We start from the raw sequence: 13790 nt of genomic DNA, 5'->3' as shown, positions 1-13790 counted from the left end.
ATATGTGCATAATAATAAAAAGTATCATTAATAATGGTTAATAATGTCTTAAAATTACATTTTATTCAACCCAGTCCACCTTTATAAAATTAGTATTTGTTGATGAGTAAGACATTTATTTTGTCTATAGAAAATGCTATGAAAGCATTTAAATTTTCCAACCCCTTGCAATAACTCCAAAGCTACCCAGGAGCCCATAACCCACATGTTAGATAACACTGAACTAGAGTTCCAACTAGTTTATAAGCCCACCCATCCCACTTCCTCTCCTACCCCATCAGCATAGGACATGCTTTCAGAGCAGGGCACATGATCACTTTCCCAAACACTAGGTTGATTATGAGTCAGTAATAGCATCACCTTTGCCTCTCTGTGACCAGAGCCCCTGCCCTGGACCCCACACTTGAGCTTTCCTCTGGCCGTGAATTTGCTCACTCAGGGAGGAATTCCGATGACACCTGTAAAGATGAGCTCCCTAGGTACAGGATGGAGCCAGAGTGGGATGAAATAGAGCTGGAGCCTCCATTTGAACTCTTACACTGTCCTGCAAATGTTAGATACATGCTTCAGCAGCCTTTGATTATTTCTGCACTGTTTGATCTAATATTTATGGTCCTTTTTACTAGGCATTGAAATGCAGTTTAAAATGGGACCACTGATCTTTACTTCTATATTTCCTTTTTCTTTTAATTTCATAGACATTCTCCCTGATGCCTACATTTAAATCAGCAGGTTAAACAACGTGGAAAATTCAAGAAGTTCCAAATTCAAGAAAGATTACTCTATCACAATGCTACTTGCTTTGTCACTTTAGGATCTGTTATTTAGCCTTGGTACAATAACAAGTGAAATATTAATATGAATTGTGTACATATTCATTTTGTAGAACTACATATTTCGTGGAACTGGGAACTGCTTCCTCTTCCAACAAAATAGTTATTTAGTCCCAAATAAAAGAAGATCAGTGCTTTAGCCAGTGAATAAAAAGGGAATAAGAAAACATTGGTAAGACTGAAAAAAAAGGATAGAGACTCTGATCTAAAAGATTAAAAATTTATTGGGAAGAACCACTAATTAGAATTAGAATAATTACTGCTTTAAAACAGTTATGAATAGAGCTCTATGAACACAGAGAACAGGTAGGTATGTTTTAGAGTAGCGCTCAGAGCAAATGATATCTGAGCAGCGACTGATATAACAACATTAATAATGGCATTAGCTGCCATTTATTGAGTACTTAATACCTGTAAAGCATCTTGTATAAGTTATTCTTACTCTTCATATCAACCGTGGAAAATAACAATTATTCTTCTCTTTTGACAGTTAAGGAAATGGTAAGTGGTTTAAGGTGATAAATGAACATACCAACACCAAGCAGCCAAGTGGCAGAGCTGAGGGCTCCAAACCTAGTGTGGGAACTGAAGACTGCCCCAGTCTCCCTAAGAAACTGCCCAGCAGGCAGAACAAGTAGAGAATAACGGCTTTCCAAGAAATGGCAGTGGGACATGAAAGGTCCCAGTGTGTCCATGAGAACAGCAGAAGCCAGTACGGAGGAGACCAAGGGGAAAGAGCCAGTGAAGAGGAAGGGGGTTGGCTTTTAAGAAAGCAGGAAGACTAAATGGTGCAGGGTTGAGAGAGAGGCCATAGGAAATGAGCAGCTTAAAGTTCTCAGTAGTGTATAAAAGGAAAAAAAAGAAAAAAGGAAATGGGCAGAATGCAATGCACTTGGAGAGAACAAAAACTACTTTTACTTTAGGACAGGAATGAGGAAAGGAACTGTGGTGGCAAACCTAGAGGAAGAGGAAGGGGAAGCAGAGAGAAAATAAACAAGATACATCAGTTAAGTAGATCAGTGAGAATACACAAGTGCTATGGAGAAAAACAGCAGAGAGAGGGGAAAAGGAATGTGGGGAGTTTACAACTTTTATAATAATTTGTACTTATACGTCCCTGTTTTGTGTAAAAAATAGGAGGCTCATCATCGGCAGGTACTGAAGGATTTGGGATATTGTGAGGGTCAACTTTGAAATAACAGACAAATGTCAAAGAGAGTTGATGAGGGAAAAAAGAAAAGATGTTGGGCCACATGGCGGTCCAGCAATGAACGTGGATTGGGCAATCAGAGATGGCACATCCTCCAACGACCCGGGGCAGTCTGAGAGCTGGAGTCAAGACCTGGAAGGAATGCATCCAGGCTCCAGATTTGGCAGAGCGTGCATGGAAGAAAGATAGGAGGGCTTGGGCACCCATACACGGCAAGCATGCCTCAGTAGAGACAGCATTTTTAGTAGCTTCTATTATTGCTCAAAAATATTCAACGCCCCTTCCTGGGGGAGGAATAACCATATCTAGCCCATTGATATCAGCTCAGTCAGGTGATTTGCCATTGCCAATGAAATGTGAGCAGAAGTGACAGGTGTCACTTGTAAATACAAACTTTAAGAGTCATGGTGTGGCCCACCACCTCCTCCTCTCCCCTCTACCAAGGGTCCAGGCAGAGGCAACTCTACCAACCCAAGGCCCAGAGTGAAAATTATGTGGGGAAGGGCCAGAGTCTACCCACGATCAACAGGTAGCTTGAGTGAACAAAGAAACCTTTCTTATTGTTAGTGTCTGAGATTTGGGAGTTGTTTGTAGCTGTAGCATAACCCAGTCTAACCTGACTAATAGAGCTTGAATGTTTTAAGTTGGAAGGCAAAGATGTAAAGCCAGAAGTGAGTTAATATATTGAGAGTATAACAGGGGTTGAGGAGTAGAGACTTGGTTGTAGGCTAGACAAGTATGGGACTGGAAGAAACAGATGAACTGGATAATTTTCATGGGAGAGGACTGTATAATTTTACAGCACTGAATAAAACAGCAAAGGTAAGATTATCTAGCCCAGGTCCCTGAACACATTGGCCGTTAAGTAAACAAAGGTCCTCCTCAAACAGAATTCCCCTAAGCTTTTCTGGGGCTATGCTCTAACCAGGAAGACGTTTGTCCATACTAGACTAGAGATCAGCAGCTCTGGAATAAAAGGCCCCCAGAAAATCCATCATATAGCAAGTCTTAAAGTTTGACAAACTCATTCTCTTCCAACAGTATCTCTTACTGCCATCTCTCTAGTTCATTGCATCCTAGTCACTCAGATCTCTTTGTTGTTCTGAACACAACAGGCAGAGGTGAACAGGGCTTTTTAGATGCTGAAAGTGGCATTGTGGTTAAAGACCAGACTAATGCCTTTCCCTTCTTGTGGAGGTTGTGATTAGGGTCGTTAGAGCAGAAAGTTAAGGTTTAATATCTTCATTAAACAGTGTATTTTGTGCATCTACTGTGTTCTAGGACATGGAGCTCATTACATTAATGGTGCAGAGGAACAGGGGAGTCAACAAGATACATAAGTTAAATATATAAATAAGAACAGGTGCTATATTGAAAAATGAAGCAGAGGGCAAAATATCATAATATGGTCCTGGTATTCCATTATATATTCATTCTATAACATTAGTCTGCTACTTGGTTTTCACATTTAGTTAAATGTTATGAACATCTCTCCAGGATGAAACTGAAACAGTCTGCACTGATCAGGGGGTAGGGAAAGGTCCTCAGAAGAGAGTGATCCAATAGTTCCTGAGGCTTATCAGATATGATGAACCCATCCACCACATCCCAGTCCTGACTGCTCTAAACAATTCCCACCAAAAAGGAGAGGGCTTGCTGGAATCCAGGCATCCGTCCATCTTTGCAGCAGTTGAAAACTCATTTTGCTTTTACCCCAATTTTTCCATATTGACAGGATGCAGCCCAATACTCCAAAGCAAGGATTTTAACACCATGGTGAGGACCACTGTTTCCCGGGAGGATGTAGGTGCAAATGAAGCTCACTGCTACATCTACAGCACAGAAATCTGAGCAAAAATGACTAGCTGTCAAGGCTGCCTCTGTGACCTGGAGTCTTCCTGTAAGAAACTGGCACCTGGGAAAAGGCTACCCTCAGAGTATTTAGAGCAACAGTGGCAGACCTTGAAATAACAATAATAGCTAGTGTTTATCAAGGGCATTTGGGTCACTTTTTCAAAGTGATCTATTTTCATCTATTGCTGAGTAAACTGCCCAACTTGGAAGCTGGACTCTCAGGGTACAGCTGGGTCAGCCCCACCCTCAGGAGATCCTTCAGACCGAGAATGTTTTAGCCATCCGGCCCCAGCACAGGCAGAAAAACACATCTAGCTGTGGCATCTGGCTGTGAGGCAGGATATCTGGCAACAGAGTGTAGGAAGGCAGAGAAGGGATTATTAGAGCAAGCATGTAACAGCCTGAAATGCAGGCTTATCTGTGAGACCACTTCTGACCATCTGTGTCTGTGAACAGAGCTGTCACAGAGCTTCTGAAACCTTTAGAATTTCCTGAGTGATAGAGGTGTTAGGGGCATCTTTTATTATTCATAACAAGTGAATGCAGAGGACTTAGTGTCTGCATAGTTGAATGGTGGTCCTCAAAAATATATGCCCAAGGCCCAGAACTTGTGAATGTGACCTTATTTGGAAAAGGGCTTTTTGCAAATGTAATGAAGTTAAGGATCTCAGGATGAGAACAGCCCACATAACAACCAGGGGGCCTTGAATCCAATGACAAGTGTTCTTATAAGAGACACACAGAGGAACAGAGGAGAAGGCCACCTGAAGACAGAGACAGAGATTGGAGTCATGCGGCCACAAGCCAGGGAACACTTGGAGCCACCAGAAGATGGAAGAGGCAAGGATGGAGCCTTCAAAGGAGTGTGGTCCTGCTAACACCCTGACGTCAGACTTCTGGTCTCCAGAACTATGAGAGAATAAATTATAAATTTCTGTTGTTTTAAGTCACCCAGGTTGTGGTAATTTATTACAGTAACTCCAGGAAATGTTTTTTTAAGAGATGGAGTATCACTCTATCAATCAGGCTGGAATGCAGTGGCATGATCACAGCTCACTGCAGCCTCTAACTCCTGGGCTTAAGTGATCCACCCACCTCAGCCTCCGGAGTAGCTAGGACTACAGGTGTGCACCACCATGCTGGCTAGTTTTTTTTTTTTTTTCTTTTTTCATAGAGACAGGGCCTCGGTGTATTGCCCAGTCTTGTGAACTCCTGGCCTCAAACAATCCTCCCACCTCGGCCTCCCAGAGTGCTGGGATTACAGGTGTGAGTCACTGCACCTGGCTGAGTCCCAGGAAATTAATACACTTGGTGACTCCCTTTAGCTGGATTCCAACCACCACATCAAGGAGAAGCCCAGGCAGCAGCACCACTATCACCCTTAAATGCCTCTTCAATTATCCTGGCCTCCATTCCAGACATGCTCCCTGTCATATTCATACTAAGTTGTCTCCTCCAACTCCACCTACCCTACAACCACCCAAGTTGGAGCAAATGATCCACCTAAGTTGGATCATTAAAGAGATTCTCCATTTCCATGGACTAGTCAGCCAATCAGCCTGCAACCTTCCATTCTAATGGATGCCCCCACTTTGCAAGACACCATTCAAACTGTCAATGCAGTTATCAGGTGCCCTTGGGAGGCAGCCACTCCAGACACCATGGTGCTTCTGCTTGCCCAGACTTCATAGAAATGTGCTGCAGTGGATTGCTGTCTTGCTCTTACAGAGCAGCCATTTCCTAAAGATTATTATTTTCTCTTCTGTCTTTTCTCAGGTTTCTACTCCTCTTCACACAGTCCAGAGCCAATCACAGTGCCTGTCACATAGAAGGCACTCAATAAATGCCTGCTAACTGAATAACTGGGGACCAGCCAGCTTAGGGACTGTTAGGCTTAAAGAATTCACCTTCCCTAAACTTCCATCCAAACCTCTTATAAAACTCACCCCTCTCCCTTTCCTGGGGTGTATTAGGCACATAGCCTTTGCCAGACCTCTAGGAAGATAAGGGAATGGAATGGAAAAGGGAAACTTACTTTCCTTATTCCTCCTGGTTGTTCCCTAGGGAGATAATGAAATGCAAGAAGAGAACTTACTTTCCTTATCCCTCTGGGTTTGTTTGAAAAGTTTTTACTCCACCCAGAAAAACCCTCTATAAAACCCAAGGCTCTCCCCTCTTCTCTCTTGGATGCCTTTTTCGGTCTCCACCCATCTGCACCCAGATGCTCAAAATAAACAACATTTTACTATACATGAGGCTTCATGTGTCTCTCTCTCAGGTCTGGACCTAACAGGAACACCCAAGAGGAAATTCTAGACACCCACAGATGCATCAGGAAGTGCCCTAAACACTTTCCCACTGGCACTGCTACCACTGGCCTCCTAATACACTTGACCACTCTCTTTACATTGACTTTGCCCTGTCTGTCACCTAGCGACAGTGGAAGCCTGTTCTGGCCTCCTGCAGTATGTACGCAGGTGTATGTTGGAACTTGCTTCCAGCAAACCCTTCCTGCTAAGGGGAGAGGAGACTATGAGGTGAGCAAGCAAAGCTTCAAGCACAGCCCCAACCTTCAGGCTAGCATTCTGCCTCTGCCTCTTCTACCCTACTTGGCCCACCTAGTTCCATACATTGGGTCCAGGCATTCTGAACCCTTGGCTCTTACTTAATGTTTGAATCAGCTTCTGCACCAAATGTTACCTCACAAGCTCTCATGCTGTGTTTGGGAGTATGATGGTAAGAAACATCTTGAGCCCAGGAGTTTGAGGTTCCTGTAAACTAGGCTGACACCATGGCACTCTAGCCTGGGCGGCAGAGTGAGATTTAGGCTCAAAAATAATAATAATAAATAAACAAGAAATATATACTTGATCTTTATCTCTGGTTCCTGTCACAGAGCTTCTGAAATCTTTAGAATTTCCTGAGTGATAGAGGTGTTAGGGGCATCTTTTATTATTCATAACAAGTGAATCCTTCCAATAGTACTGGAGTTTATGCTAATAAGGTGACTCTGAGAGGATAAGAGATGGTTGCCTTAGGAACCAACCTAGTGATTGGAGAGTCGGAACTTTCTGCCATACCCCTGGACCTCCTGGAAGGGGAGAGGGGGCTGGAGATTGAGTTAATCAATAATAGCTGTAAACTAAAATAAAATCTTAAGGCTCACCCCCCACCAGCTGACTGAATGGACCCCCTCCTGGCCAAAGGAATATTCTAAAACTAAATTGCCTGCCACTAGGAGGTCAAAGACATGCCTCATCATGCCCCCCTTCCTTCTTCCCCAAGACATCTTTTGTAACCCATTAACAGGCCTAAGAGTATACAAGACAAACCTGCAGGTCCTCAATTTACACAACAAATATATATCCAGTGGCTTACCTCTGATAAACAGCTCCTTATGTTAGAACATTCCAAGCCTTTAGACAAAGCTTCATGTCTTTAACTAATTACAAGTCAAAGAATCTTTAAACCCACCTATAACCTGTAAGCACCCCTCTCCCTCCCTGCTTCTAGATGGCCCACCTTTTTGGGCCAAACCAAGGTATGCCTGCCATGTATTGATTTATGACTTTACCTGTAACTCCTGTCTCCCTGAAATGTATAAAACCAAACTGTAACCCAGCCACACTGAATCCACTTGCTCAAGGTTTCTTGGGCATAGCTCTGGGTCATGATCCTCAAATTTGGCTCAAAATAAATTTCTTTAAAAATTATTTGACAGAGTTTGGCTTTTTTCCATTGACATAGATAGCCAATGATTTAATTAATTATGTGTATGTAGTGAGACCTCCATAAAACCTCTACACGTTGGGGTTCAGAATGCTTCTGGCTTAGTGAACACAGCCAGGTGCTGGGAAGGTGGCACACCCAGAGTGGGCATGGAAGCTCCAGGAACCCCCAAACCTTGCCCTATGTGTCTTTTCCATTTGACTATTCCTAAGTTGTAACCTTTATAATAAATTGGTAATAGCAAGTAAAGTGCCTTCCTGAGTTCTATGAGCTGTTCTCGCAAATAATCAAACATAAAGAGAAGGTACTAGGAACCCCCAATTTATAACCAGTAAGTCAGAAGTATGGGAGGCCCAAGACTTCAGATTGGTCTCCAAAGTGAGAGCAGTCTTGTGAGACTGAGCCCTTAGCCTGTGTCCTGTGTCACAGGACCAAGATTTCAATTTACAGTTGTAAATGTTGTGATAGACCATAGATGTCTAATACAAGCTAGAAAGGAATGAAAATACAACATTAAGAGTTTAGTAATGGTAAGAATATGGAAAGACAGAGACTAGTGTGGTCTCTATTAGTTGGGCAAATTGAGACAGTACATTAGAGGGTGTTTATCACATCATAATCATTATAGATTTACATAAATTTGCATAGATTTATGTATATAAAATTATCATAATTTTCTGACACATGGCAGTACAGTGTCTTAAGGAAGGGGTGTTTTTGTTTTCTAGCTCACAAAAAGTTGCAGTTGTTCATTAGCAGTGACATGGGCAAGAGCCCTTCTCACTAGCCAAAGTCCTCTCATTGGTTGACTGCAGTGTACTTCTTAAGAGGAAATTAGATTGTGTTAATAGCATTGTATAATAGAAACCCATAATTTTGAGGCGCTAAAGAACTAGAAGTAATATTTTCTTTAGCCATTGCTGGTGAGCATTATCCTCATCTGTCTTACAATATGGTTTTTTTTTTTTTTTTTTTTTTTTTTTTTTTTTTTTTTTTTGAGACAGAGTCTTGCTTTGTTGTCCAGGCTAGAGTGAGTGCCGTGGCGTCAGCCTAGCTCACAGCAACCTCAAACTCCTGGGCTCGAGTGATCCTTCTGCCTCTGCCTCCCGAGTAGCTGGGACTACAGGCATGCGCCACCATGCCCGGCTAATTTTTTATATATATATCAGTTGGCCAATTAATTTCTTTCTATTTATAGTAGAGACGGGGTCTCGCTCTTGCTCAGGCTGGTTTTGAACTCCTGACCTTGAGCAATCCGCCCGCCTCAGCCTCCCAAGAGCTAGGATTACAGGCGTGAGCCACAGCGCCCGGCCTACAATATGGTTTTAATGTACAAAAATGTTTCATTTTAAATTCTGAGACTGGGATCTTTTTCCATGAAAAATGAAAGCAAATGATTGGTTGAACCAGTATTGGGGTTGATTAGAGCAATTGTAGAAGGAAAAGAGGACAATGAAAAAAGGGATTTGGGATGAGTACCATTGATATCACAGAAAACGTTTAGACTAGAAAGGTAAAGAAAACTTAAATTGTTTATAGAATGGAAGTATATAGAGGAACAGAAGAAAATGTAGTCTCAATGAGGTAGGTAAGGTAATAAGAGGAGCAGAGGAACTGAACGCTTCTCTACCTTAAACAACTGAAACAAAAATGTTCATGAGAGGAGGAAGATGCTTGCCTGATCTTCAACCATGAGTTTAGCCCATGGTGGCTGCAGATGGACTTACTTGTGTCCAGCCTCAGACTCAAAAACCAAGTCTTTCTAGATCACAAGAGCTTAGTGTGTCCCAAGAGTATATGAGTACCAATAGCCCATCCTGGCACCAAGAGCCCATCCTGTCACCTACTTTCCAAAGAACTAGAATCAAGAATTATTAGCAATCAAGGCCATCTTTTAGTCTATGTAGAATGTAGAATAATGGACCACCCAAAGGCTTCCATCCTAATCCCCAGGACCTATGAATATGTTATGCTACACAACAAAGGGAATTAACATTGATGACACAATTAAGCTTGCTAATCAACTGACCTTAGGATAAAAACATTTTCCTGTATTATCTAAGTGATGTTATTTTCAATGTAATGACTAGGGTTTTTTAAGTGTGGAAGAGCTAGGCAGAGGTCAAGTAAGAGGAGAGAGTTGAAGATGATACTGTGCTGGCTTTAAAGATGAAAGGGGGCCATGAACCAGGAAATATGGGTAGCCTCTACGGGGATCCTCAAACTTTTTAAACAGGGGGCCAATTCACTGTCCCTCAGACCATTGAAGGGCCGGACTATAGTTTAAAATAAATTGTGAACAAATTCCTATGCACACTGCACATATCTTATTTTGAAGTAAAAAAACAAAGGGGCAAAAACACCTGCATGTGGCCCACGGGCCATAGTTTGAGGACGCCTGCTCTAGAAGCTTAAAAAGGTGGGGATACAGTTTCCCCCCTAAAGACTGCAAAAACAAATGCAACCCTGCCAACATCTTGATTTCAGCCCACAAAGATATTTTTTTGGACTTTTGACCCCCAGAACTGTAAGATAATATATTGATGTTTTAAGGTACTAAGATTGTGATAATTTGTTATAGCAGCAATAGAAAACTAATACAGTCTAGGAATAAGCCTCAAAGTACTGGCATCTAGATGAGTACACTAATACCACCATAACCTAGAGGAACTTCGACAGATGCAAAAATAACAATAAATGCCAGCATGTAGTCATTCTATTATAATCCATCATTTCTAGTAGATGTACTTCTCCATTTGCTAAGTGTCCAGTGGTCAAAACTGTCTAAAAGATGCTCAATCTGGAAAGGCAGACCACCAGGAGAGAGGGCAAGCCTTAACTCAGAAATCTTTCACCTGAGAACTTTGCTACTACCTAGTCCTCATATAAGCAGCAGAAAGACATCCTTTCCATAAAAAAAAAAAAAAAAAAAAAAAAAAAAAAAAAAAAAAAAAAAAACATCTAGAGGGGACTCTAGGTATGAGGAGGGCTGAGGGAGCTTTATCAAAGCAAGTAAAGGAACAGGAGGCAGCAAAGTGAAGACCCTGTCCACCAGCAGACCATACCGTACTGCTTAATTTTTGCTGTGGAGCAAACACATGCAAAATTTCATGCAAAACACATTTGTTTCACTCATGAGTTTGAGAATCAGTGGGAGTGGCTCTGCTTCAGGCTGCATGTCTTGGTCTGCTCTATGCGACTTTTATCCTCTTTGATTAGCAGCCCCACCATGGCGTGTCCTGAAATGGAAGATGACTAGCTGTGCTATGCAAGCATGTTTCAAGCAGGCACAGCTGCTAACATTCCATTGCTAAAGCAAGTCCCAGGGCCAAGCCCGAAGTTAAGGGATGGGGAATAAAGGTGTAGAAACAGAGAGGAGTGAAGAATTGAAGCTGATTATTCAATCTACTACAAATACTGTCTATCGTAGTCCATTTTCTGCTGCTATAACAGAACACCCAAGACTGGGTAATTTATAAAAAACAGAACAATTCTGAGAAGTCCAAGATCAAGGCTCTGGCAGGTTAGAGCCAGGTTTCTCTGCTTCTAAGGTGGTGCCTTGAATGCCGTGTCTTCCAGAGGGAATGAACGCACCGTGTCCTTACATGAGCAGAGCAGGGGAGAGCGAGCGAGCCCACACTCCCACAAACCCTTTTATATTGGCTTGAATCCATTTGTAAGGGATGAGCCCTCATGACCTAAACACTTCTAAGGCTCCCCTCCCACTACTGTTGCATTGGGGATTAAGTTTCCCACACATGCATTTTGGGTGGAAATGTTCAAACCATAGCACTGTCCATTGGAGATCTGAACACCGTCTTTAGGCAACTTTGGTGACACGCATATCCTCAATTAGTCTCTCTAGCTGAACATTAACTTTGACATATACTCCCAGGAAAAGGATAAGCCAAGGTGGCCAGAGTCTACCTACTTTACCTTCCCAATCCAAAACACCTTTGGCAAACCTGACTACGGTCTTCACTTTAAACACATATACTGCCACATTCAACCTATGCTGTAATCTCTTTTATCAAAGAATATTTTTTATTCATGTACTTTCCAGTTGTCTTTACTCCAGTCTTCAATTGACATGCCCATTCCATGCAGCAGGTGACTGTTCAAAGTAACCCTGCTTTACAATGCCTGCAATAATCAGACAGTGTCTTAGAAGGTACTCTTTCTTTATCTTTACCTTAGCTTTGCCTTAGCCTTAGCTTCCCCACCTACCCAAACCAAATGGCATTTTCCTGTCGCAATCTCTGTCTTTGCTACAGGTCGTGTTCCCCTGGGAACAGACTTAGAGAAAGCTATTAGCATGGAGGAGTTCTATTTGGGAGTACTCTGCAGATCCACATCTGTGAAGAAAAAAGACCAGGATAGAGCAGAGGGAGATTATGGTAAGTAAATGTCAGTGAAGTTGTCATCTGACACCATGGGAGCTCAGAAGCTGGAACAGCCTTTAAAGTTGTCCCAAGTTGGGGTGATACAGCAGAGCCTGCATCAACCAGTCATTGATCACAGAGTGTAGCCTTGAGCAAGGAAAGTCCTCAGCTGAAAACAGCGCATGGAGGGCTCTTAGCCAGCAGCACTCCCAGTAGAAAAGGGATATGGCTGGCACATCACAGCAGCCTGTTCTACACAAAACACCATATAGCCCCAAATTAGCTCCTGTTATGACAGCTCCCTGGTCCCCACTATTCCTGGAGCCTCTGACAACTGCCAGCGATAAGATAGCAAGAGAAGCAGAGCACCCAATGGTAGGAGCAGCCGAGGGCAACATCCCTGAAAGTTTTGAGACCCATCGATCACCTCTGTAATTACAAATATCTCAAAATTGTGCAAAAGAAAGAATAGGAAGAAAGAATAATAAACTGCAAGATAATGTGACAATAGCTCATTTGTTAAGATAGGAGTATGCTAAGGAAATATTTTTTAGCAACTCCCCATTATTGTTGCTACAATATTATTTGTTCGATAAACAAAGTCAGAGAAACTGTTCCATTCTTTGGATTCTGCTATTTTTTTGAATAAAGAAATACTTACTTGGAGGCCTGTGAGACAGACAATGGTAGAGGACTGGGAAGGTCAGCAATGAGAAGGTGAGGAGACAAACGGGATCCCTGAGGCCCCTTCGATGGTCTCCCACTATGCCCAGCCCCAACCCTCAGCCAACATCCTCTTACGTCTGGGTGCAAAGGCATGAGAGTCCAGGAAGACCTGACTTCTCCAGTTCACTAGGTTGCTGTGAAGTGCAGAGAAAGGGGGAGAGAGAGAAGCTCCAGCTATCCTCTGCTGCTGTTCAGCCTTCCCAGTGCTTCTCCCCCATCCTGTGGCCTTTATTTTCCACTGCTGTCAGGGACATGACCTCATTCTGCAAGGATGCACCAGGTCTCCAAAACGAGTAGGGCCTCTGTTGCAGCTGTCAGGCCAATTCTGTCCTAAACTAGAGGCTGATAAGAAAGGGAGTGTGGGGAAGGAAGCAAGAGCTGGGAGGAAGGATAAGGGGAGTGGAGAAAAGCCTGTAAGTTGTATCTCTGAGCCAAACTGTCAGAGCACAAATGCAAATCAGCATAATAAAAAGCCAGGGCTGACCTGGATCTTCCAAGAGCTGCCTCTATTGCTATTTGAAGGTTGCCTGGTTTGCTGCTCTAAAGGACAGGGAACTTCTGCATTTTTTAAATATCTCTTTGGGAAGGAATTATAAATCCTTTTTCTTATTCTACTGCTATTATTCCATCCCTTAATTGTAAACCATTTGGTTCATTTCTCTTCTTTTATTCAGATGGTGTCAAATACAATACCCGAGAGAGTCAGTTTGCTCCACAGATATATTTATTTGTTGAATTTATGATGGGTATGATAAGTAAGGTAAATAGTGATGATTTTGCTCTTCATTTGGTTTCCAGAAGCTGCCTTTTTAATCCCCAGGCAATTCCTCCTTCCTCTGTGCTCCCAAGCACTTCTCACTTCCATCACAGCTATTATCCCATTCTAAATAATATTTATTTAGTTGTATTAACGTTTAATGCCTGTATCGCACCCCAGACCAACAGAATTAAAAATTCTGGGTGAGATCCAGGCATGGATAAGACCGAAGACTCCCCCAAGTGATTCTGGTGTGTGGCCAATGTTAAGAATTTCTAAGAGCCATTTCAGATAAAGGA

At 42.5% G+C, this 13790-nt stretch overlaps 1 protein-coding gene across 2 annotated transcripts in view; it reads right to left on the bottom strand.

The window, feature by feature from the left end:
• ASNS (asparagine synthetase (glutamine-hydrolyzing)) overlaps window positions 1–13072 on the bottom strand; it is a 33584-nt gene extending 20512 nt beyond the window's left edge. The window contains exon 1 of one of the 2 annotated variants that reach the window (XM_076006426.1): window positions 12670–13072. The gene's annotated coding sequence lies outside the window, so the exon portion shown is untranslated. Of the gene's footprint in view, window positions 1–10691; window positions 10716–12669 lie in introns of those variants that run through there. The other variant, XM_076006427.1, reaches the window with a different exon arrangement.
• Between the last annotated feature and the right edge of the window lie 718 nt (window positions 13073–13790).

The sequence above is a fragment of the Microcebus murinus genome, chromosome 9, assembly GCF_040939455.1.
Source record: "Microcebus murinus isolate Inina chromosome 9, M.murinus_Inina_mat1.0, whole genome shotgun sequence".
In the NCBI taxonomy this organism is placed as follows: Eukaryota; Metazoa; Chordata; class Mammalia; order Primates; family Cheirogaleidae; genus Microcebus; species Microcebus murinus.
The sequence above is the reverse complement of the archived record's forward strand: the minus strand, read 5'-3'. Positions and strand labels throughout refer to the sequence as shown.